The sequence below is a fragment of the Lontra canadensis genome, unplaced genomic scaffold (assembly GCF_010015895.1).
Source record: "Lontra canadensis isolate GAN:19392208 unplaced genomic scaffold, GSC_riverotter_1.0 scaffold6, whole genome shotgun sequence".
Taxonomy (NCBI): domain Eukaryota; kingdom Metazoa; phylum Chordata; class Mammalia; order Carnivora; family Mustelidae; genus Lontra; species Lontra canadensis.
In genome coordinates this window covers 27,672,413-27,697,553 of record NW_022631000.1, presented here as the reverse complement: position 1 = coordinate 27,697,553, position 25,141 = coordinate 27,672,413, and the positions used below count along the sequence as shown (strand labels likewise).

Here is a 25,141-nt window from a genome sequence, read left to right as displayed (position 1 = left end):
GTTAACCAGCCACTGAGTATTGCTTTTCTAGAATAAAGGAAGTTGCTTTTTTTTTTTTTTTTTTTTTTTTTTTTTTTTTTTCATGATCACTTCTCATTTATTACTCTTGGGGAAGTCTTTAATGGAGGCCTGTAGGGCAGCTGGCCCATTTGGGGGAAGCATGACATCACAGATGCTTGTCTCTTCCTTGGCCCATCTGCTAGAAATAGTAACTAAGTCTTTTGCCTGTGCTGGTAGGAGAGGAGCTGTAGAAAATCAAATTAGCAGGAGAGAAACCATTAGTCTTCATTTTCTTGTTTCCAACCTGCAAATACAGATTGTTAAATACACTTGTTCCCTAATCCTCATTAGGAAATCTTGTAGAATAGCAGGACAGGAAAAAAGCATGGGGATTATGAGAAAACACCACCACTAAAATATAATGCAAAGTCAGGGCTATTCCTTCTCATTCAGACTATCCTACATTTGTAGCGTTGGTTGAATTTGAAAATTTTTATTAAGTAATTTTCTTCCTTATTATATGTGGACGAATGCCACATTTACAATCCCAAATGTATCTTTTTATTTAGAATTTTCTTTTGATTGGACTTGGAGATAAAATAATTGAAATAGGATAACTAATATATAAAATCATTTTACATTTGTTAGTATCCCTGGGATTTGTTAAGTTCACCAGTGTTAAGTTCACTGGTATGTTTGTCTAAGATGGCAAAAATTTCACTAAGAATAATTTAAAGGCCAGGTTATATACCCCCAAGTCTTTATTACTTGAGTTTTACTTTCAGGCCTAGAGACCAGGGATTACAGGTCAGTGATAGGCAAAGAGTTTTTGAAGTATACCAAAGGCCCCAAACAAATCAGTTGGTGTCCAGGAGGAACGGACATCAAATGCACATTTTTAAATATTTAGAGTTCAAGTTATAGCCACAGAACCAACTCTTGGGGATTGAACCACAGACCTGACTTCTTTTAAAAATCTAATATTTTGGAAACATTTCAGTACATTTCAAAGCATTTTAGGTCTTTAAATCATTTAGGTTTAAAGTTCCATTTGTTTCTTCTCCTAGCATCCATTCTTAAAGTCTCCAGTTTCTACCTGTTAGTCTTGCTATCCTTCAATAACTTGATTTCTCTTTCGTTATATGTTCTTCTTTTGTGGTTTCTAAGGATATTGGACTATTTGTTGTGTCTTGAATTTGCTGGCATAGTACTGCCTAGGGCCTTTGCTTTTGCTTTATGCTTTGCTTTTGCCTAGAGGAATCTTTCCCCAGATGTCCACAGAGTTCCGTCCTTCTTACAAAGGAGGCTTTCCTTCCTTCCCCTCTCATTTCTATCTCCATTCTCCATGTCATGCAACATATTGCATTTTTTACTTGATTGTTTTTCTGTCTACATGCACTAGAATATAAGTTCTCTGAGGCCAGGGGTTTTTGTCTGCTGCTCACACTTTGTCCTCGGGACTGAGAATAGTGCCTGACATGTAGGTATCTGACAGAAATACTCAGTGAATCACAGCAGAATTCGTTGCAAACCACAACTCTAAATAGGAATAGCTTGTTTTTAACATCATTCTCATTCAGAAGGATTCTTCCTGTCATGCATTTTATTTGATATTTTTGTTTTAGAGTCTGAGGAAGAAATTTTAGGATTAACCAATACCCATTCAGTAACCAACTTCTAGATCACAATAGTTTTAAACTGAAATGTCATCAGGATTTGAGCAGTTAAATAAATGTGTGAAGCACCCTATTTAAGATATTAGGTAACAATGGGGTCTGTGATAAACAGGAGAGTTTATATATACTGCCCTACTTACAGGCATTTGGATTTGAAAAATAAATTTAAAAGATAACACTGTCTGAAGAAAATGTGTCTAACCGTGGTTTCAAAGGTCCACTTCAGCTATCAGTATGTGGCTGAGAGGACCATGAAGACATTTTCCAAGTCACATTGTTTCTTCTACTTCTTTTTAACTATATACACAGGTCTGGGTATGTGCCCGAATCTACATCAGGACAGGAATACTCAACTGATCAAATCTAATTACATTTGCTTCCCAACTAAATTGTATATCACCTTCCCCTCTTGTGAGAGATATAGCCCCTCTTGGGTCCTCAGCATCTGATTATTGCAAACCTAATTGATTTGCGACATTTCATTAATAAAGTTAACTAAAACTAATTATACATATTGAATAAAAGTTTCCTGTGAATTGAATTATTCTATTTAGCTTAAGGGTTCTTAATTGTTAAAATGAATTGCTGAGGAGGATTGCAGAATTACTTTCTCTTGGGATATACACACACACACACACACACACACACTCAACCAATATGAGTTGATGGATAGTGACACCACAGAAACTAAAAACAGAAACAAAAGTGATTAAATGTGAAATTTAAAGATGTCAAACATCTTCCAAAGAAGATAAAAATCATAAAATAGGTTACCTAGATCTCTTCATTTTAAGATGTTGAATTAGGTCTGTTAAATTTGTCATATTATCTTAAGGAAGCTAAAATAAAAGTTTTAATTAATTGACATTTATTGTTTTATTCATAATATGATTTTTCTTTCACTTAATTGGTTTAATTGGTTTATTTCTCACTCTTTAATTCAGGTAGTAAGTTCTGTATAACTCATCCATCTAATTAAGTCTAAATTCTAGCAGAAATCCAAGAGGAGCTTACTACTACTTCAGTTGTCCCATCAAGTTCATGTGTTGTGGGCAACAGTTCTCACAAATAGGGCCATTCCCTATTTGTTCAACTGTGTATAGATATGTTCTATGTAAAATGGAGATAAGCATTCATTAATGGTTTGGAGTTGAACAAAATATAGCCAACCTATTAGTATTATATATATCACATGAGAAGCTGTTGTCCTTAGTGAGTCAAATTTGCATTGCTTTCACACTGCCAAAGCAGTTTGAACTTTCTGCTTTACACTGTTAAGACAATTGTTTTATCCTCCTGCTCTGTACACTGACCATACTAGAGGGACCAGAAGCAGTGAAATGCTCATTTTGTTCTTCCTCTTTAACATGGGAGTATCACTGAGAAGCCAAGGTTCAGGGTCTAGCCTTTACCCACTGCCTCGTTTAATCTACAGCAGCTCTATTTGCTTTGTATGGTGACCTATGCTGTGTATAGATGTATTCGGCCTTGCCTGGGTGAGAGGAGGAGGAGGAAGGCTGTTCCTGACTGGATTTTGGACTTGCAGTATGACATTGTTCCTGTTGTCCCAGGGCTCCCTAGAATTTAAGTTCTGGAAAGGTGCCCAAGACCTAGTCCCAGATAACCACCTTTCATCAGATCTGTGCTGTGTTACTACATTTCTAAAATATCTTACACCTTTCTGGAATTTAAAAAATGATTCCTCAATGTCTAAATCTTCTTAAAAGTCTTAAAAGGAATGACTAGTTGAAGGGGAAGGATGACAGTATTTTTGGTACTAGTCAAAAGTTCTCTCTGCCAGCAAAACAAAGCCTCCACATTTTGGTGCTAATTCTCTGAACTCTTTTAATTATTAAAAATCTTAGGGGCACGTGGGTGGCTCAGTGGGTTAAAGACTCTGCTTTCGGCTCAGGTCATGATATCGGGGTCCTGGGATCAAGCCCTGCATTGGGCTCTCTGCTCCGCGGAGAGCCTGCTTCCTCCTCTTTCTCCCTGCCTGCCTCTCTTGCCTACTTGTGACCTCTGTCAAATAAATAAATAAAATCTTAAAAAAAAAAAAATCTTAACAGTAACCTAAATTTGAGTCTCTTATATGGTCAGTTATGTGCTAAGCATATCTAGCTCTATTTTTCAAGCCTAGGAACAGTGTTTCCATAGATATACTATGGATAATAGGTTCTTTGGAGTAAACCTGTTACTCTATAAAGAAATCTATATTTTTCTTTATTGTAAGAACCACCCCTCAAATGACTAACCTTTACTTTGCCTTTTTTTTCCCCCATTGGTAAGACTCAAGGATTCATACTTGATAATTCCAAACTAGACACTAACTTCTATTATATATGCATTTATTGAAAAATAATACTAATAATGTATAAAGGGAATACAGGCGAGATATTTACATGCTTTCCTTTTAGTTATATAGCTATTTCAAATCCTTGATGCTTTGATGACTCAAAGACAAATTCATTTTTAATTTTTTGCCTTGTGTAACACACAACCATTAGTCTAGGAACCAAATGTAATTGAATTACTAGGTATAAGTGACTGGAAAGTAATTGAGACTGACATTTTAATAATGGGATCAATACTAGTGGAAAAATGGTGACATGGTGACCAAGAACTTTAAGAATATACTATAACAGGTGGTGATTACATTAATTAAAAATTGAAAACAAACTACTGTTCTCTGTGATACGAATAATTTGGAAACAAAAATAGAGACTCCTAATATCTTGTGCATTTCTAGAAAAAGAGAAAAAAATAAGTCATCTAATACTTATTTTGCATGGCTCTCCAATTTCTGAAAAAACGCTAAGTCATCTGTAGTTACCTCAGTATAATTGAGACATATCTATCATTGCAGTAAAAAAAACCTCACAGAATATAAAGAACAAAAAAAAAAATGTGGGTCTTTAGAAATGATCCTACTTCTTTTCTAGTTTTGTTTACTTGGAGATGTCAATGATGGAGGTAAAAAAAAAACCAACAGCTATATATTATTAGTTCAATAAAATTGCGTGTACCTTTTCTCATGATTTTTAAGAAAACAAGAGCCTCTAACCTTAGGAGAGTAAATAAGATACTTAACACCATGTATTTTAATATGCAAGTAAATAGGAAAAAGAGAAAATTACTATGAGAATTATATATTAGATACCCTACAGCTGAGAAAATTAGAATTTAAAAAATACTTTAAAATTTCCCAGTAAGTTTAAAAGACCATAAAAATTTCTTACGAAGTAACAATGGAAATCCACTGCAATTATTAGTAAGTTGTTTATAGCAATAAACAAATTTTCTATGATACAAATGTTGTATCTAGAATTTGTATCTAGAATTTGTATCTAGAATTTTCTATGATACAAATGTTGTAAATCTGTCCTGTCCAACAGTATAGCCACTAATTATATGTGTCTTTTCTTGAAATGTGGCTAACACAACTGAGGAACTGAATTTTTAATTTCATTTAATCATAATTGATTTATATTTACATTTGAATAGCCATACATGACACATGACTACCATACTGGACAGTGCAAGTCTACAGATTTTAAGCCACTGAAGTCTTTATTTATTCTTTTAAATGTCCTGTTTTCCTTATTTTTCCTAAGTAGATTTCAACTTAAATTCTTTTGGTCCTATAAAACAAGCTCTGAAATGCTGTTTACACATTACTGGTTTAAATCAATAAGAGGTCAGAGTTCTTTAGTTGTAAGTTGGTAAAACAGGCACTGCAATGTTCAGAAACTCTAAACACACTTTTTGTATTTCAGTAGAGTGCCTATGGATTGGGTGGGGGCCTTGGAGATTATTTTACAAGAAACCAAAGGCAAAGTTGCTAGTCAGTGGCAGAATTAGTATAACATTAGTACTTTAACAAACAAAAAATAACTTCTTTGAAGTAAGCACATTTTGCCTATTCATCTGTAAATTAATGGTTTAAAAAAGTTGAAGATTTTATAGTTTTTTTTTTTCACTGTTTTGTTGTTTGTAAGGAAAACAACATACTATTTTGAAAGTTTTGCTACAAATATGTGACTGTTAGAAACTGAGGGCTTCCAGAACAAGAGAAGGGAGGCTGTTCATAGGATCATTTCCATCAGGAACTCCCCTGGATTACTGTCTTGCTTTTTCTGTTATAAGGCTGATGGAGTATTATGGACAAACAGTTCTTCTGTTCAGAACTCTTAGGATATAAAATAAAGCTTCCTATTTAGGAGATATATTTCAACATACTTTTTCTAGAGCTGGATTTTTGCTGAAAACATGTATAGCCCAGCTTTCTAAGCTTAACTATACCTCAAAACAATACAAAACAAAACAAACAAACAAACAAAAAACAACCAAACAACCCCCCAACCTAAAGATTTCCAGTGACAGAACTCTGTAGAATGTTTCTATTTTTGTCTCCAAGATTAAAGCAATCCTAAATAGTTTCCTAATACCACCATGGAGTGCCTTCTAGCAACTGTTTCCCATTTGCCAATGAAGCAAATAAAAGAGAAATAAAAAGAAAAAGAAAATCACCTCTAACATTTGTCTGCCCACCCAGCACCTGTCCTATCTGTCTTCTGCTTTGATAAAATGTAATCACAATATATTGAGAAGAGGACAAGCTACTCTCTTTATTCTCTCTGGGGGGACTATGGAGTGTCTCCCCTGTTAATTTAGGAGGTTGAGGGCTTGTTCCTTGAGCTGTTTTTGTGAGGAGAAAAAAATCTTTTGATCTGGAAAATACAGGAGTCTTTTTATGAAAAATAATCAGGTAGAGCAATATGACAGGAAGTGGATGGATGGGGCAGTCTCTGATTATCCACGCTGCCCTCTCAAGGTTCTGAGTGTAATGCCCAGCTGCATGTCTCCATGGGATTCATGCCTACTAGGGGGCTAGACTATATGGGTATTAAAGGGTACTTTGCCTCCAATTCCACATTGCCCTTTTTGCCTATATCTTACTGGAGTAGGGGAAACCTTTATAAGAATGAGACTCAGAGACATCTGGATTTTCTGAAGGTGAGCAGGTCAAGTTTTAAGGTTTATGGTCCTTGGACATATGGTCTTTGGACATGTGCTTCTGGAAGTGAGTGCTTCATAGAGCCCAAACCCCCAATTAGGGGAGGCTGAGGAGAGAACACCATCAATTCCTTCCTCATTCTCTGAAAGCCCTGCAGAGTATGAAGAACAATCCACCAATGGCCACAAGGAGATCCTTGCCAAGGGGTTGCAAATCTCTCACATGGTTTACATTAACAGATGAATATCATCGTAATTCTAACATTGTTTACATTTAAAATTATATAAATATATATGTTCTAAAGCTACATATAAGGGATGAAATAAGACTGGAATTTCATTCTTTTCTGCTTCCTCTGTTTCTGTCATTAGACAATGGTGTGTGTGGCTTCTTGTGCTACCTCCACCATTGACACATTAGAGAAAAACCACTGACAGATGCAGCGCTATAGGTATAAGATATTTTACCTGGATGCAGAACTTCTGGGATGGCTTCTACGTCTTAGTCAGATGAAAGCTCAGCCATTTTAGACCAATTTATCTATCATATATTCAACCTGAAAAGAGAAAAGAGTAATGAGATTCACTGAATATGGTCAGATTTTCATTTTTTAGTTGATAGAGTAAATATTAACACTACATCTTAAATGTGTTTTTGAAGGGAATGAAACTGGTCCATATCAAGGATATGTTTGTCCTTATGTAGAGTTAGGCTGCACAAAGTGGCAGTCTGTCATGTGGAATTTCATCTTCTTCCTGGTTACAGTCAACATGTTCCCCCATACCCTTGTAGATACACATTAGAGGAGAAAAACAATGTTTTTGGGTAAAATAAAATCTTATTCTAAGACACTTCTGGAGACATAACTAGTAATATAAGAAATATCATAATAGATTAGATACTTATGAATCTACAGTTAAACTTTGATAAATGATTCTTTTTAATATAAACCTATATAAGTGTGATTGCACCAGAACTGAAAATAAATCTTTTTAAGAGATCTGGGTTTTTTTATATATCTGTTTTTATTTTTCATTGTAGTGACACATCTTGTGGTATAAATATCAAGTTATAAAAGTATAAAAATAAAAGTTCGTGTCTCCTAGCTCTTGTCTCATGTCTCAGATACACTTCCTAGAGGTACTTATTACTAACAGATTCAAATGTATCTTTTTTTTTTTTTAAAGATTTTATTTATTTATTTGACAGACAGAGATTACAAGTAGGCGGAGAAGCAGGCAGAGAATGAGGAGGAAGCAGGCTCCCTGCCAAGCAGCGGGGCTCGATCCCAGGACCCTGGGATCATGACCTGAGCCGAAAGCAGAGGCTTTATTAACCCACTGGGCCATCCAGGCTCCCCATCTTTTTAGGACTTTTAAAAAAGCATACATATGCATACAAATGTGTATATCCACATTTTTTTGTCATTTTACACATCATACTATTCTGCTCTTTGGCTTTTTGTTAAATTTAATATGGCTAGAACTATCTATACTGTATATATACATCTGCCTCATTTATTTTGATGACTATACAATATTTCATTCATTGCACTGACACATGATGATTTATTCAACCAGCCCCCTGTTAATGGGCCTTACGGTCTTCTTTTTTTCAGTTTCCCTTTTTGGCTGCTTAAGAACATGCCTGAATGATCCTGTTTATACATATGCATTTTTTAAACTATGTATCATTAGAAAAGTTTAAAATGATTGTTGAAGCAAATGATATAATTCATGTTTTTGAGAGATAGTTAAAAATTCCTCTATAAAGGTTATATGATGCTAAAAATCTGGCTTTTATCAAATCTCAAATTTTTTTCTCAGGGTGATAAATGTAAAGTATATATTTGTCTTTATTTGCATTTCTTTAGTTATGAATGAGGTTGAGCTTTTTGTTTTCTTATTTTTTGTAGTTATTCTTCTACTAGTTTGCCCAGTAATGCCTTTGCTCATTTTTCAATTGGGTTGTTCACTGTTTCTCATTTTAAAGAGCTTATGCTGGGGTGCCTGGGTTGCTCAGTGGGTTAAAGCCTTCAGGTCATGATCCCAGGGTCCTGGGATAGAGCACTGCATCGGGGCTCTCTGCTCAGCAGGGAGTCTGCTTCCCTTCCTCTGTCTCTGCCTGCCTCTCTGCCTACTTGTGATCTCTGTCAAATAAATAAATAAAATCTCTAAAAAAAAAATAAAGAGCTTATGCTGTGTTGGGAAAACTAGCATTTAACATGTAATGTGTGGCAAATAGCTTTCCCAAGTTCCTGTTTATCTTTTGACTTTGTTTATTGTCCTTTTTACCCATGATGATTTAAATTTTTTTATGTAGCTAATTTAACCAATATTTTCCGTTATGGATTTGGGGGATTTTTTTTTTTAAGATTTTATTTATTTATTTGACAGACAGAGACCATAAGTAGGCAGAGAGGCAGGCAGAGAGAGAGGAGGAAGCAGGCTCCCTGCTGAGCAGAGCCCCCGATGCGGGGCTTGATCATGACCCGAGCCGAAGGCAGTGGCTTTAACCCACTGAGCCACCCAGGAGCCCTGGGGGCATTTTTAAGTAAGAAATTTTTTTAAAGCTGAAGAGTTATTCAAGAAGACAATAGGTATATTACAGATTACTTTTTAAACCACAATATATACCAACTTTACTATAACATTCTTATTTGGAATGATTTTGGCATTACAAGAATCTCTTTTTATCCCTGAATTTCAGTGGTTTTTGTTGTTATAGCAATAAGATATTTCTCATAAGATTATTTCTCTTAAAAAAATACCACCTTGTTATGAACCTTGTGAACTTCTGTAAGGCCTAGTGTATCTTAGGGGAAAAAAATCAGAAAGGGTCGGATTTGCCAGTATCATTTTCTACAGAGTTAGTAGCAGTTGTCTAAAGATCTGAAATCTATACCAAAAAAAAAAAAAAAAAAAAAAAAAGGAAAGAAAAAAGTCACTTTTGATCTTAGCCTTGATCTTAATAACTCTCCAAAGCTTTTAAGATCTGTTATATATTTTTCCTAGTCTTATCTGGTCTACAAAGATGCAGACATTTAAAAAGTATATCAGTGAATTTAACCACACATCAGTGCTAATATAACTATTTTCATTAGAACACTAAAGACCCAAGTAAGGCCATAATGTCAACTTGACAAGAATCTATCAAACACACACACGCACAAGCTGAATCACACTCATGATTTATGTTTTGCTTTATTCACTTATGATTATCTTTCCTTGCCATTAAATATTATTAAATATGTAAAAATTACTATATAATGTCTCATCATATAGCTTAACCTAATAGGAACTTAAAAAAGAATAGATTTGTGTTTCTTTTAAAAATTTATTCTATTAACCTAGTTGATTAGATGCCAGAACACATTCAAGAAATCATTACGTAGGAATCACATCAGATACTTTTCCATTCCTGATAAAGTGGCAGCATTTAACTGTGTGAAGGTTAAGGGCTGGGATCCATCAGGGTACAATGTGTTTTATGTGAAGTGACATCATTTGCACAGAAAATTACTAAAGCTGGGCTCATGGAACATTCTTGTTCTAGTGGTGTATTACACAGATTTAGAAGCATGTAAAATGCATTTGAATTGGATTAGTGAGAAGAGTTTGGGTCAAAAGGTGAAGAAAAATGTATGTGATAATGAAAGTATAAATATATGAATTTTGTAGAAGAGATCCCATGTTTTTCAATTTATTTAGAAGAAAACCTGGTATAGATTCTGTGCAATGGCAGTCACAAATATTTGGGCTTGTTGAGACCAGCAGGGTCATAAGAGAATCACTGGTACTTTATCATTTATTAGCTCTAAGACATTCTGCTGCTGTGTGCAGTATGTCTCCTAGGCGCTACCACCCTGCTAGGCCCCTACAACTTGGCGTTATGGCAGCCCTGAGTTGACTGCATCCTAAGCCATATGTTACAAATTAGATACTGTAGTGTTAGTGCTGCCTAAACTTCCAGATCTAAGCAGCTGGTGAAGTTCCATCTCCCAATGATGTCCCTTTGTCACTGGGAAAATTGTAGATACTCAGTCCTGTTGACACACCTCTCCTCTCAAACATGAACACAGGGAACCCAGACTCCCTTATGTCTTTTGACCAATGCCAGTGAGCCCCCATCAGAACAACAGGCTTTTGGCCAGATCCAGCTGACATCTCTCAGAGAATGCACTAGGAGAAATTGTTCAGAGACTCAATCATTTAGAGAGTCACTGGCTTAAAAGAAGTCACCATTTGCTTGCAGACTGACTGGTTAGTAACTACATTCAACTAGTTTTATGAGCCATGCTTGTAGATAATTGTTTATATTAAAGCTAAAAGAGTGATATAAAATTTCAGTTGGAAGGCTGAATAGTTTGTGTAGGTAGGGAATCACTTGTTCAAGAGAAAAGTTTTTTTTATAGCATCAGAACACCAAAAGGTAAAAAGAATAAATTTTAGGTAAGTTATGAAAAAACATAGAGATAGCAAACCCTAACTTTTAAATAATGAGCTGTCATAGCTTTAGTATTTATTTTCCAACTAAAGAAGGAATTTCTAGAATTCTTCATTATTGCACTTAAAGGTAAGATGACAGACAAATATTACAAATAAAATCTTGTTTTTTTTCTATGAAACAGAACTTGATTTCAAATTATAATGTTAAATAAATTCTCAAATAATTAGTTGGCCTTAAAAAGGAGACAGCCAAATGTAGAGTAGACAATGTGGGGTGGCAGCTGAAAGCACAGGAATCAAAATTCTTGTGTTTCAGTCTTTACCAGTTACCACATTTGGGTGAGTTACTTATCTTGTTATTACTCAGTATCCCAATCTATAAAATGAGAATAAAGCAGTGCCTATTTCATAGGGATGTTGTGAGAATTAAATAAAAACAGTATTAAAGGCTGAACGTATTTGGTATATTATCTGTGCTCAATAAATGTGAGCTTTATGTAAAAATGTTAGTTTATCAAAAAACCAATGAAATAACCTCTAGGTGATCATTCTGTTTTTTTTAAAGATTTTATTTATTTATGAGGGAGAGACCATGAGAGCGTGCACAAGCATGAGAGGGGTGGGGCAGAGGGAGGAGGAGACACCCCCTTAAGCAGGAAGCCTGATGGCGCTGGATCCTAGAACCCTGGGAAATGACCTGAGCCCAAGGCAGACCCTTTACTGACTGAACCATCCTAGGTGATCATTCTAAACAAGGCCGAGGTGCTGTACACTTGGACTCCTCTAGCTTCATTGTGTGTTTGAACCACCTGGGAATTTTGTTAAAATGCAGATTCTTATTCAGTAGGTCTAGGTAGAGTCTGAAAGTCTGCATTTCTAACAAGCTCCCAAGTGATGTTCATGATGCTGATCTTTGCCTTGACACTTGAGGTAATTGTGGATTATTGCTCCTAATATATAGTACAGTGGTTCTCAGTAGGGGCAATGGGATTAAGGAAACTTTGGACAATATATACAGATTTAAAAAGTGATTATAATATGCTTGCCCTACCCTTTCTCTAAAGCCTGAAGAGCCACTGATTTGCCATTTCAACATTTCAACTTTTATTCTGTTTCTCCTTTTCTTACTCTTTCCTCTACTTTCCCCTTGCCTTTACAGCTTTAGACTAAAAAAATAGTATTAATAGTTAGTTCCCCAATTAGTAAGAGTAAAGCATCTATTTCAAAGTCATTTTATTGTGTGTAATAGGGTACTATACTCAAATGAGCTTTGAAGAGTGGTTTCTAGCATATCTCTTCTAAAATATAGGGACCTGGGCACCTGGATGGCTCAGTGAAGCCTCTGCCTTCAGCTTGGGTCATGATCCTAGGGTCCTGGGATCAAGTCCCTCATCGGGCTCTCTGCTCAGTAGGGAGCCTGCTTCCCTCTCTCTGCCTGCTGCTCTGCCTACTTGTGATCTGTCTCTCTGTCAAATAAATAAATAAAATCTTTGAAAAAAAATATAGGGACCTGAAAAATGTATTTAACATTTTCCATGGCTTTAGCTAAAAACAAATAACAAGCAAGAAGAAAGTGAATTGTGAAGCATTTAGTAAAAGAATACAAAGAAGCATTGGATGTGGTGCATATATTATCAAAGGAGGTATACTCCCCTAAGGAAGGGAAAGTTGTGGAAGTGGCTGGAATCAAACAATGTGACCACATTAGATGTTCCACCTGGTCTGAAAAGGAGGACAGAAGGAGGCTTGTTTTAAAAATGGCTTCCCACCCCAGTGTCGCTGAGATGCCTGGAGAGTCTCATATCCAAATATGTACTTAGCTTGACCAACATCTCTCTAGGGCAAAGACCATTTTTATACTTCAGTGTTCTTAAGGAGCTAATATTACTCAGATCTATAGTATTTCCTCTGTAAGTATTTTCTACTATTATTGATACATTTAATACATATAATTATTCATTTTCCAAGGCGGATAGAAGAACTTTGATTAATATTAATAGGTAAATATCTAAAGACATCATAGAGAACAAATTAGCAATCATAAACTCTTTTTAATAGTACACAATCATATATGTGTTCTCCAGTATTCTCACTCTGAAGTTAACCATTCAAAGTTAATCTAAATCTAAATAAGTTTTAACGTCATTTGGTGAAGAATAAAACAGCTTATTTGTGTATAAAGTGAACAAGAAATCATATAAAACTTGACCCAATCTGAATGATTATTAATTCTATGATTTTAAATTCTAAGGACATTTAGACTTAAGACTTGGAATATGAAGGCATAGTGCGGTTAAGAAAAACAAAGCATACCCATTTCTTCACCCATTTTCTAAACTATTAAATGTTAGAAAAGTAATTAAATGTGAGACTAGTAACACAATTTAAAATATTCTTAGATATAGGGAGGAAACTGTAGTAATCACTGGCAAATTCTAGACATTTATTTCTACTTCAGACATTTGGATGATGCACCTATTTAGGAACCAGATAAATAAAACAAAAACTTCTAAATTGAGCTGTAAGAATAATGTAAAATACAGCAGTCATACAATATTTATAGCATATAGTGAATCTTATGTTAGTAAAATACTTGAAAGATGGTTTTAACACTCAAGGGAATTGTTTTCCCTTATGACCGTTTGCTACAGAGGATCAAAAATCAGCAGAACTTTCAATGTTAATATGACGAATAATAACAAGAGTCATTGTCATTTCTATGATCTATATATATATATACTTTATGTTCTATTTCCAGTTATCAAATTTGTCATTAAAATGAACACTGACTAATAAAACATTTGGCAAATATATATATAGCTCATGTATAGCTCCTTAGTTGTTGTTGGTTTGTTTGTGTGTTTTTGGCTGTGATTTATTTTGGATGTGTTTTAGAGCTTTAATAGGGTAATGGTAATCATTTGTCAAATCAGTTGAAAATGATCTTAAACCCCTATGGACACTCCTCGATTTAAGATAGCTTATATATTAAGCCATCAAAAAATTGAATTCTGGTAGCTAAAGTTCATATAATGAATAAAATAGAAAAATGTAAAATGATAGCTAAATTTAGGCTGGAAATGGAACAAAACTTCTTTTGCTTATGTAAACTTTGATATACTATTTTAATAAGTAATTACATGACAGGGAACACAAACCATGTAATCCAGTGACCATGTAATCCAGTTTTGAAAGGGAAGGCTTAGAACTATTTTGAAGAAAAATAATAGCACTTTTCAGTGGTGATGAGTTTAAAATGGGAGAAGAGCTTTCCTAACCTGGCCTTGACTGCTTTGTCATAGTTTGCTGGTCTGGCTCTGTATTTGTTATTTGCCACAGTGTGTCTTTAACACAGCTTAATTAATCTTTACAACACTTGGATTTACTTCAAACATCTAAATAAAATTCTAATTTGCTCGCTTACTTGGGAGACTCTCTGGCATAGGCCAGTCATGACTGAGCAGACAAAGCATTAGGTAAACTAATGAGTGTGGGGCTAAAGGCCGGAAGCCTGCATCAGGCAGCCAAACCATGCAAGTATTATGGGACTAGGTCTCTATAACAAATCTGAAAACAAAATACAGTATATCTGTTATTTGCTTGAAAAGGATGTGGTGGCACAGATAAAACTGTAGAAAATACACATAATACATTTAAGCTGTTAGTTTTAGACTTCTCTCAGCTAAGTATTTTACCAGGGCTTCGGTTAAGTAGCAGATTAAATTTTCTTTCACTCTTTTCCCTCCTGCATAGGGCAAATAATTAGTGATAGTAACAACAACAGTAATAAGCAGCAGCAACAAACAAAAAAATGTATGCACACACACACACACACACACACACACACAATTCTTACCTGGAACTAGGGGGAAAAAAAACACAATGTAAGAAACCTGAATAATCCTCAGATTGTTTGGTTTTTGAACACTGAACCAGGATTAGAGAGTGACAGGAAAGATTTAGGCTTGAAACTCTTGGGATACGGAGCACTGCCGAAGCAACATTATATATGAGAGACATTTTATACATCTTAAGATAAGTCTTCCTTTGGTATCAGCGGAAACAGTGGAAGAAAACAAGCTTTCTTCTGACTTGGATGATGGAGAATTTGATTCAGTTTAAGGTCACAGAAGGAGGCTTCATGATGGGCACAAAGAACAATGAAATCAAGGGAAAAAAGGGGGGGAGAGACAGAGGAGATGACAAACTTGACAGTAATAACTGTGAAACTTTAACAAATGCTGAGACCTGGCAACTGGGGGTACACCCCCTGAGCCATAAACCAGGTTATGGGAACTGGCAGCCATCATCTGGGGGGGAGTAAGGATGGACTTTTGGAGCCAGCACTGGAAACTTAATGATTTTCCAGAATAGATAATTTACCAGGACAGTTATTTAGAGGGTTTTGAGGGTCCCAAAATATGGATTAAATGGGTAGTTATTTTAGACTATTATTTTTTAAACAAATAACTAGGAAACAAAAGGAATTTTATTACTGTTGGGAAACTTAAGGGCAGGGACCTGAGGTTCAGAGTTGTGAAATAACTCTCCTGATAGTACACAGCCACTTAAGTGGGTCTCCCCATTCCCAGCTCCTGGCACTTCCCTGCCCCTGCACTGTCTGCTTGTGAAGGTGGTAGAATCCACCACAGCCTAAATAGAGATTATCTGTGTGGAGCCTTTAGAGCTAGGGAAGCACTACAGAGATAGGGAAGCAGGCAGTTTCTTAGAGAGGACTTAGCAAAAGCTTACAACTTATGCTAAAGGAAATAAATGCCTCGGGATCCTGGGCACTCAGATGCTGTCTACCAAGAGAGTCATGTTGGGGACTAAATACCTTTAGGAGAAACAAGTCGCTCAACAAAGTTTTAAAAGAACAGTAGCATCCCAGATTTCTTGCGTCCCTCACTGTTAACTTTCTTTTCTCTCAATGACACTAGAAATAAATGTAGTTAAGTCCCAAATTTGATCCCAGGAGAAAATGAACACCCAAACGTTTACTGAGAGGAGAGGGCTTTGAAGGCCAGTAGTGGAATTCTGATACACCACCAAAAAATAAAGAAAAGGTAAAGAAGCCCCAGTGGGGTTCAATAGCGGGGTCTCTACTAGCTGCCCAAAGACAATGGGACAGGAGACACTTTGAGAAAGACTTGCTGAGGTCTTGGGGAGAAGTAGCAGCCTGGCGGTATAGAAAGACTGGGCTGGACAGTTAAGAGGATTGAAGAATGGAGTGCGAGGTAGGTGATGTGGAGGAAGGGAGCCAAAAAGATTTTCTCTTAAAATCCTGCCTCAGTTACAAACGTGTACTGGCCAGGGCTGTGAGATTGGGGTGTGAGGCTTCCCCTGCTTCTCCCCCTTGCCAGTCTAATGAATCAAAGGACACCTGGGAACATCTGAAGGTGGGAGACTTTGCTCCAGATGGGGGCGATGCCCAGTACCAAGGACCCACCAGTACAGTTTGCAGGGAGGGGTGAGGGGGAAATGAGCTGTGCTGGGGTGTTGCCTGGGAAGCAGAAAGGGAGGCTGGGGACACTCCAAACTTCACCTTAGTAATAGCACAACTTTTAAATGGACGCCCCGCGGAGTCATACCGACTTCTCTCTCAAGCTACGGTGAAAAGACAAGAGTTGGCTAAAAGCCAGTAAGCCAGAAGAAAGTTTACTTGGTTGCATCCCAGTTCTGCAGATTTCTTGCTTGGACTCAAAAGAGTCTGGTCAAATCAGAATGAAATTTTGGGGGCACGCAGCGAACAGTCTCAAATTGTCCCCTGTAACCCTGGCGCCCCTCACCTGATTTGGGGGAGGGCTGCCCGTTCCTGGTGGGCGCCTGCCGGAACTAAGCTCGCTCTCTCCTTCGTCCCCGGGAGCCTAACAACACAGCACCCGCAGTTAGGACACCTTGACATAAAACTGAGCAGGCCCGCCCCGCAGCCCCCACACCCGGCGTGGGACTTGGTGTCGACTCACCCGCGCCTAGGGCACTGAGCCCACGTCGGACCGCAAGCTGGCAGCGCTGTTGCGGGGCTTCCGCCCGCCGCTTCCGCGTCCCGGCGGTGCGCCCTCACTCCTGGGGTTCGCTTGGACTGCTCCCCATCAATCACCGCCCTAGCATGGCAGAGCTGCTAGCCCTTGCCTGTCACCACTGCCTGAGGCTCTGGTTGACAGGCGCTGGAATCATCCTCGATGAGGCAGTTCTGAATTTATAGCGAGGGGCGTTGCTGCTCTGGAGGTTCCTGGGACGAGGCACTGTTTTGCATTCTCTCCTCCTCCGCCCCGCCTCTGGAGACCCTCTTGGCCCAACCTCCTCCCCCTCCAGATGCTGACGGAAGCGGGAGGATGCCAGGATCTCACCCCAGGGTCACCTCTCAGATCTGTGCGCACGTGGCTGGAACTCTGCATTGGGGAGGGTCGCGAAATGGGAGAGAGCTGGGGGTACAGGAGAAACAGTTCAGGTCCGAGATAAATGTTTCCCAACTTTTTTTTTTTTTTTTTTTTTTTTTTAAAGCTTGGAAAACTTTTTAAGGAGGAATTAGCGAACTTCTCTTTCCTATAACTCAAATTTTGACAATACTCTGGTGGATCATAGATACCATATATTAATTTCAGGTTTACAGAGTGGAAGGGTGTACATTTATGTCCTCCTATTGGACATGCTGTCAGAGTGCATGTTTAAAAGTATAAAAACAGAAAAAGTAAGAGAATAAAATATGACCAAATATTTAAGGAAGAATTACTATAATTTCCTCACAAGCTATAACAAAAAACAAAAGAAGATCGCTTCCCAATTCATGCAGTGAGGCCAGTATTGCCTTGATACTAAAACCAGATAAGACATGACAAGAAAAGACAACTCAGATAAATATTTCTTATGAATGTAGGTAAAATATTAACAAATTGAATCCAGTAACATATAAATACGATGATACACCATGATCAAGGGAGATTTATCCCAGGAATGCAAGATTAGTTTACTGAAAATCAATTGATGTAAAACGTCATATCAATAGAATAAAGGACAAAAACCACAGGATCACCTTAACAAATCAGAAAAGCTTTGACAAAACTCAACACCCTTTCATGATAAAAATACTCAACAAACTAGGACCAGAAAGGAACTTAATATGTAAAGTCCATCTGTGAAAAACTACATCACACTTAATGGCGAAAGACTGAATGTTTTTGTATCTAAAATCAAGAATAAGACAATAATGTTGACTCTCCTCACCTCTATTCAACATTGTACTATAAGTTCTAGAAAAAGATAAAAAAAAAGTCATCTAGATTAGAAAGGAAGTAAAAGTATTTTTTAAGTTTTTTTTTTAAAGATTTTATTTATTTGTTTGACAGAGACAGAGAGAGAAAGACCACAAGTAGGCAGAGAGGCAGGCAGAGAGAGAGTGGGGGAAGCAGGCTCCCTGCCGAACAGAGAGCCTGATGTGGGGCTCGATCCCAGGACTCTGAGATCATGACCTGAGCTGAAGGCAGAAGCTTAACCCACTGAGCCACCCAGGCGCCCCAAGTAAAAGTATTTTTATGTGCAAATGACATGATCTTGAATTTAGGAAATCCTAAGGAATCAATTAAAATACTATTGGAGCTAATAAGTTCAGCAAGGAACAGTCCAAAAATGAAATGAGCAAAAAAATTACATTTACTGTAGATCAAAAAAAATAAAATACTTAGGAATAAATTTAACTAAAAAGGTGTAAAACTTGTATTCTGAAAACCATAAAACATTGAAAGAAATTGAATTAGACCTAAACAAATGGCATTCTATGTTCATGGATTGGAAGACTTAATATTGTTAAAATGGCAATAATCTCCACAGAACATACAGATTAAACACAATCTTAATCAAAATCCCAACAAGTTGTTTTTAAGGAAATTAATAAGATGATCCTGAATTCATATGGAAGTGCAAGAGACCCAGGATATCCAGAACAATCCTGAAGAAGAAGAACAAAGTTGGAGGACTCATATTCCTGATTTCAAAATTTACTATGAAGCTGTCATAACTGAAACAGGATTTTACTGGCATAAAGATTGATATACAGATCAATGGAATGGAATTGAGTCCAGAAATTCTAGTATATTATGGTCAGTTGATTTTTGATAAAGGGACTAATACAATTCAGTGGGGAATAAGTAGTCTTTTCGATTAATGTGACAACCAAATGCCAGAGTCTGAGTGAAATTGGAAATGTTCCTGTAATTATTATGTGAGGTTCAGGAGAGTCTTATATTTTTAAATTGATTTAGTGCTATACGTCATTAACCATAATCCTGCATGTACTGAATTCCACCTTAGTTTTAGAAATGGTGATAGTTTTGAGGACTGGAAGTTCTTTAGAGAGCCAGCTGTTTTGAGTGAAACTGATTTGAAAGGGCGGGCTTTGCTCTTAGGGATATTTTATCACCAGAAACAAGCAGATGAGAAGGGAAAGTTCCCAAGAAATTAATGGCATCATTATTATTGTGATGAATCAGCTGAGTAATAGTATAGTTTATACACTTGGCTTTTCTGGATATAGTAACACATAAAGGTGAGCCTTAGAGTTATGACTAGAGACATGGATTGGAAACCCAGTTTCAAATATATATACACATGCATATGCATTTCACTGAAATGTATAAAGTGGTTGTTTGAAGGTCATAAGTATGTACTCTAGAGCATTCCTATGATTTAGAATATACAACTCGTTCTCATATTTATAGCAGTTTAGTATTTGGCATTTATCTGAGGAAAAAGTGTTATAAACCTTCATATATATTCACAATGTATATGGAGGTCTGATGTAGTGACTGCAGAAATTCTAAGAGAATAGAGCCATGCTTTTCAGATGAATACTATAACAGACATTAACCTAATCTGCTACTGCATGTAGTTTGGTTATATTGTTTCAGAGAGAACATTGGATAAAATACCACATCATATGCTTTAATCCTATGTATAGTACTTCCAAATGAATTCATTATATAGCTACTGGCAATCGTAAATTGGAACTTATGCAAATGAATACTTACATTACTCAGAATGGAAAAAATCAACATTTTCTGTATTTCTCTTCTAAAAATTTTCCCAAAGAATATATTAAGCCTCATCAAGTTTAAAGTTACAGAAAGAACTTCATTTTGATTCCAATTTCTCTTTCTCCAGCTTTTAAAATTTTTACCTCTATTCCTAGATTCTCTCAGATGTGCCTTTCGCCTCTCTTCAGGTTTTTAAATTTCTATCTTTTGCCCATATTGATCTATGTCTAGATTACCTTCCAGTGTTTGCCATTTGAAAATTTGGTTATCTTCAAAGACTCAGATCACGTGCCAGTTTTTAATTTTCCCACTCATATCTGCCAGAAGTTACCACTTTTTCCTTTGAACTTTATGTGACTGTTTTTGAATATATAAAGTAGCATGAGTTTATTGAAAAGATTTTTAGTGACCTGGAGTCCATTTTCCATTTTCTCATGAGCCATCAGTGAAGGTTGGCCAAACAAGTGGATATCTAGATCTTTTCCTAAAATAAAGTTTTCCAGTATTCTCTTTATAAGTTATGTGAACTTGAGCAAGTTATTTAGCTTTTTATCATTGAGTTTAGTCATTAGTAAGATGTGAGTACTAATAATAGCTAATTCATTGTGAATGAGAATTAAATGAAGTAATACATGTAAAGCAAATAGAACCATGACTGTTCTATAGTTAGTACTTAAACAAATGTTGGCTTTTTAAAAAAAAAGTTAACCCCATTAATTCTAAGCATGTATGTTGTCTAATTATTCAAATATAGTCACTGTTCTAAGAAATCCTTTTGATAAGGTAGGAGTCTGTCTTACTCAATGTACTTTACCAAAATTGATATTCCTGCTTTAAATAGTTTTACAGGAATATAGAGAAAGAGATGACTATGACAACAAAAAAGCATTGGTGAATATTCTTGACTGGGGCATGTAGATTGATAGCCTTGTTGAGTATAATTGAGTTTACAGTGCTATGTATTATAATGAGGATCAGTGTCTCAGGAAAATTTATTTAAATTGTCCAGGTAGTATATTTTCAGAAACTGATACGTAGTGTGAGTAAACAACTGTCTTACCCCTTCTATTTTCTACCTTTTACAAATGTAACCTCTTAAACAGAGTTATAAACTTGATATATCATTAACTAGACAGTCTTTCTACTATTTCTTACTACCTTCGTTTATAAAGATAGAGAATGAACATTTGCAAGGTTCTGTAACTCACCAGAGCATAAGCATGGTCCAATAAATGTTATCCAGTAAGCTGGCAAATGTGAAATATAATTTGTAGAGGCTTGGACACATCTAAAAGAGTAAAACATGTTATTCTAAGTTATATTTGGCTTTAACTATGATTAAACATTTAAAATTATTTAAATGTTGATGAGGAATGAGGAAAAACTAATAGGAATAAAGCTACTCTTAACTTTAGAGATGAAGTCAGATATAATAAATGAGATGGATCAATTTAGTATTGAACAAATTTTACTTTCTAAAAAAAGCAAGGTTAGTATACTCACCAATAAAAATGTTGATAGATGATAAGAATGAAAAAATACTATACAAATAAAATTCCCAACCAGACAGTTGTAATATGTGAGTGTTTTTAAATGTATGAACATCATTATTTTTTTAAAGATTTATTTATTTGAGAAAGGGGAAGAGAGAGAGAGAATGAGTTGGGGAAAGGACAGAGGGAGAGAGAGAATCTCAGGCAGATTTCTTGATGAGGGCAGAGCCCAACACATGGCTGGATCTCAGAACCCTGAGAATATGATCTGGGCTGAAACTAAGAGTCAGATGCTTAACTGACTGAGCTACTTTGGTGCCCCATGAACATTTTTATTAATAATCATTGAATAGATATATCATACTCTGGATAGAGGAAGTGACATACGTAAGAGTTGTTTAAATTTATTAAATATTTAATTTAAAAGAGGGAAGTTTTATATCATTGCTAAAAAGTTGGAGGTGCTAAAAAATGAAGTATTCGGGAAGAACAAGGTAGGTATTTAGGGTGGCAAGCAGGATATATTTTAACCCATATAAAGAATTCGGCAGACTTTCAGATTAAAATTTCTTGCAAAATGAGTTATGTTTGTAAAATTGCATTTGAATTTAACTGGTTGCAGAACGATAAGGAGATTAGGCTATCCCAATTTTAGTTGAATTCCCATTGTCATTGGAATAGTACAATCCGAATATTTTCCACCACATTTCTTGTTTTGGTTCGGCTTTAGTTGGTCCCTTATTGACTATCAGATTGTTCATTCACACAATCATGCTGGCTGTCCTTTTCTCACTACAGAGGTCATGATACCAGGCTACCCACTTGGCTGATGCTTCTTTGGCATCCGGCCATCTTGAGAACACCCATGCTGGCCCAGGATAGAGTCCTGCCCTGCTGATTGAGCTGCAGGATTCCTGGTCCAAGCAGCAGGCTCCTCCCTAATCAGTGAAAAGCATGTCTTTGACAGGGGAGATGTTTATAGCTGATCTGAGCTCCACTGGGTTAGAGACCATTCCTAATGAATGAAGCTTCTTCTGGCCCATTTAGAATCTTTCACTTCACCATGCAGCCCCAAAGTACTTCCCTACACGTAAGCAAATTATCTTAAAACAAAGAAAAACTTGATGCACTCACCTGCTGCCATTGCTAACAGCTGTCATCTAGTAAGGATTTCATCTACACTAGTTTCAGGCATTCACAAAGACAGCCTATATCAACAGTCCTCATTTGGATGACTTGAAAACCACTTATTTTTTTAAATTATTTTTATTAACATATAATATATTATTTGCACCAGGGGTACAGGTCTGTGAATCATAAGGCTTACACATATCACAGCACTCACCATAGCACATATCCTCCCCAATGTCCATAAACCAACCACCCTATCCCTACTCTCCCCAAGCCCCAGCAACCCCAGTTTGTTTTGTGAGATTAAGAGTCTCTTATGGTTTGTCTCCCTCCCGATCCCATCTTGTTTCATTTTTCCCTTCCCTACTTATTAGCAAAGTTTGAGCAATTGTTGGTTGGGAGATGGAGTAAGAATATTGAAGTAATAACATCAGCATTCATATATGCCACTTTGAATCCAGTGGTGGAAGTGTGGTTGGGTTGAAGGTTTCTTTTGACTAGTAAGTTTTTAAATGAAGTCCTGTCTTTTCTAGTATATCAGCCAAACATTAATTTCATATTTATCCTTATAGGATTATTTTAAGACTTTTTCAATGGCTGTTGTATAATTTTAAATAGACGTTCAGGTTCCTTTGGCTGACTCTGCTTATACCCACACTTTCTGTCTGGTTAATATTCCACGATCTTTCTACATGAACTCATGCTGCTAGTTGTTCATTAAATTGTTCTTGTCTAAGTACTTCTTGATCAATTCTATTATTATTTATTCTTATTCTTTCCTAGTATTGATGTTAACTGCTTGGTAATTTCCTGGATCTCCCCTTTGGCACATCTTAAAGATTAGAATAGTTATTATTATAATTATTTTCTTGAATCTTTCTGCAGCCCATCCATCATTCTCTATTTTCTGCATTGTTTATGACTTGAAGATCTACAGGATGTAAATATATTATTCATATAAAACAAATATCTTACTGTGAGGATAATATCCTCAAATATTTCTTAGCAAAGAGATTTATATTTTACTAAAATATACTTTGAACATACTAACATAAGAAATAAAATTACTGGATAAAAATTAAGCATTAGCAGCTGAAATATACTTTTATTGGCAAATCATTTGGCCTTTCCTGAATGAACAAAATGTAAAAGTAAACATTTTTAAATTAATTACTTAAAAATGCAAATAAAATGCTATTTTATTTATCCATGAACAATATATGTTGTCTCTTTAAATATTTTCTTACTTTTGATTTTTTTCAAATAGTGCTTATTCTTATAGTATAGACATAAACCAATTTTGGGCCTTTAATCACAGAAGAGATACTACTAATTAATCAAAGCACCTATAATAACTACCAGATTAGGCATGAGGGCATCAATAAGACACAGCCTCTGAATATAAGATGCTCACAGTTCAGGGAGGTAAAATGAGCAGGGCTGTATAACACTATGTTTAAACCTTAGAGACATGTTCAGAGAATGCAAAGAAGGCCAGAATTAACTCTGATAGCCAAGCTGGAGAAAGTTACCATAGGGTAATCTAGACAGAGTCACTACATGTGCAGATGACACTATTACAGTGTATCTTTTCCAATATGGGTAGAAGGGAAATGGTTCTTTGTTTAATCTTGATCTCTTCTGCTGGATTGGAATCCAGCAAGCAAAGATCATGGTGACCTTATTCACTCTGTACCCATAGTCTGTCATAGCAGTTGTTGCGTAATACATGCTTAATAAGTAGTTGTTGAAGGGATGAATGAATGAGGTGAGGGTAAGATTTTGAAAGGCCAGGTTCAAGTATTTGACTTATCCTTTGGGTAATGAGAGTCATGGGGATCATGGAGCAGGGAGTCCTATGATCTCATTTGTTATGTAAGAAGGTAAAAAGTAATTCTGGTGGAAATGTAAAGGATATATCCAAATGGGACCAGATTGTGGGCCCATTGAGTGAGGAATTCCAGGAGATGAATTAAAAATATCAGAAGAAAATGAAGAGGACTTAAACTAAAGTGCTGGCTCTATGGATGGTGGGACAAGCTTCTGAATTGCAGTGGAAAGGATTCATTGACTAGATATGAAGGGTGAGAGAGAAATACAAAGGAAAAGATGAGATTTCTGGGTTGGGAGGGTGGGTGAATAGCAGTGCTATTAACTGAATTCAGGAAGACCAAAAGGGAACATATTTTAGAGAAAGGATGATTTTAATATTGGATGTGCTCAGCTTGATTTCTTGAAGAGCATCTAAGTAAAGCAGGGTCTGGACTGGGATATGTAGTTTTGGGACTCATGAGTGTAGAAATGATGCTTGAGGTTATGGGAGAAAGTGAGGTTTACAAAAGAGAGT

The 25,141-nt window shown here is 36.2% G+C and overlaps 1 protein-coding gene across 1 annotated transcript in view; it reads right to left on the bottom strand.

Annotated features, from left to right (window-relative positions):
- AGTR1 (angiotensin II receptor type 1) overlaps window positions 1-17,336 on the bottom strand; it is a 45,580-nt gene extending 28,244 nt beyond the window's left edge. The window contains exons 1-2 of the mRNA XM_032852434.1: window positions 17,108-17,336; window positions 7,161-7,249 (exon numbers count right to left, since the gene is read on the bottom strand). The gene's annotated coding sequence lies outside the window, so the exon portion shown is untranslated. The remainder of the gene's footprint in view (window positions 1-7,160; window positions 7,250-17,107) is intronic.
- Window positions 17,337-25,141: the final 7,805 nt, after the last annotated feature.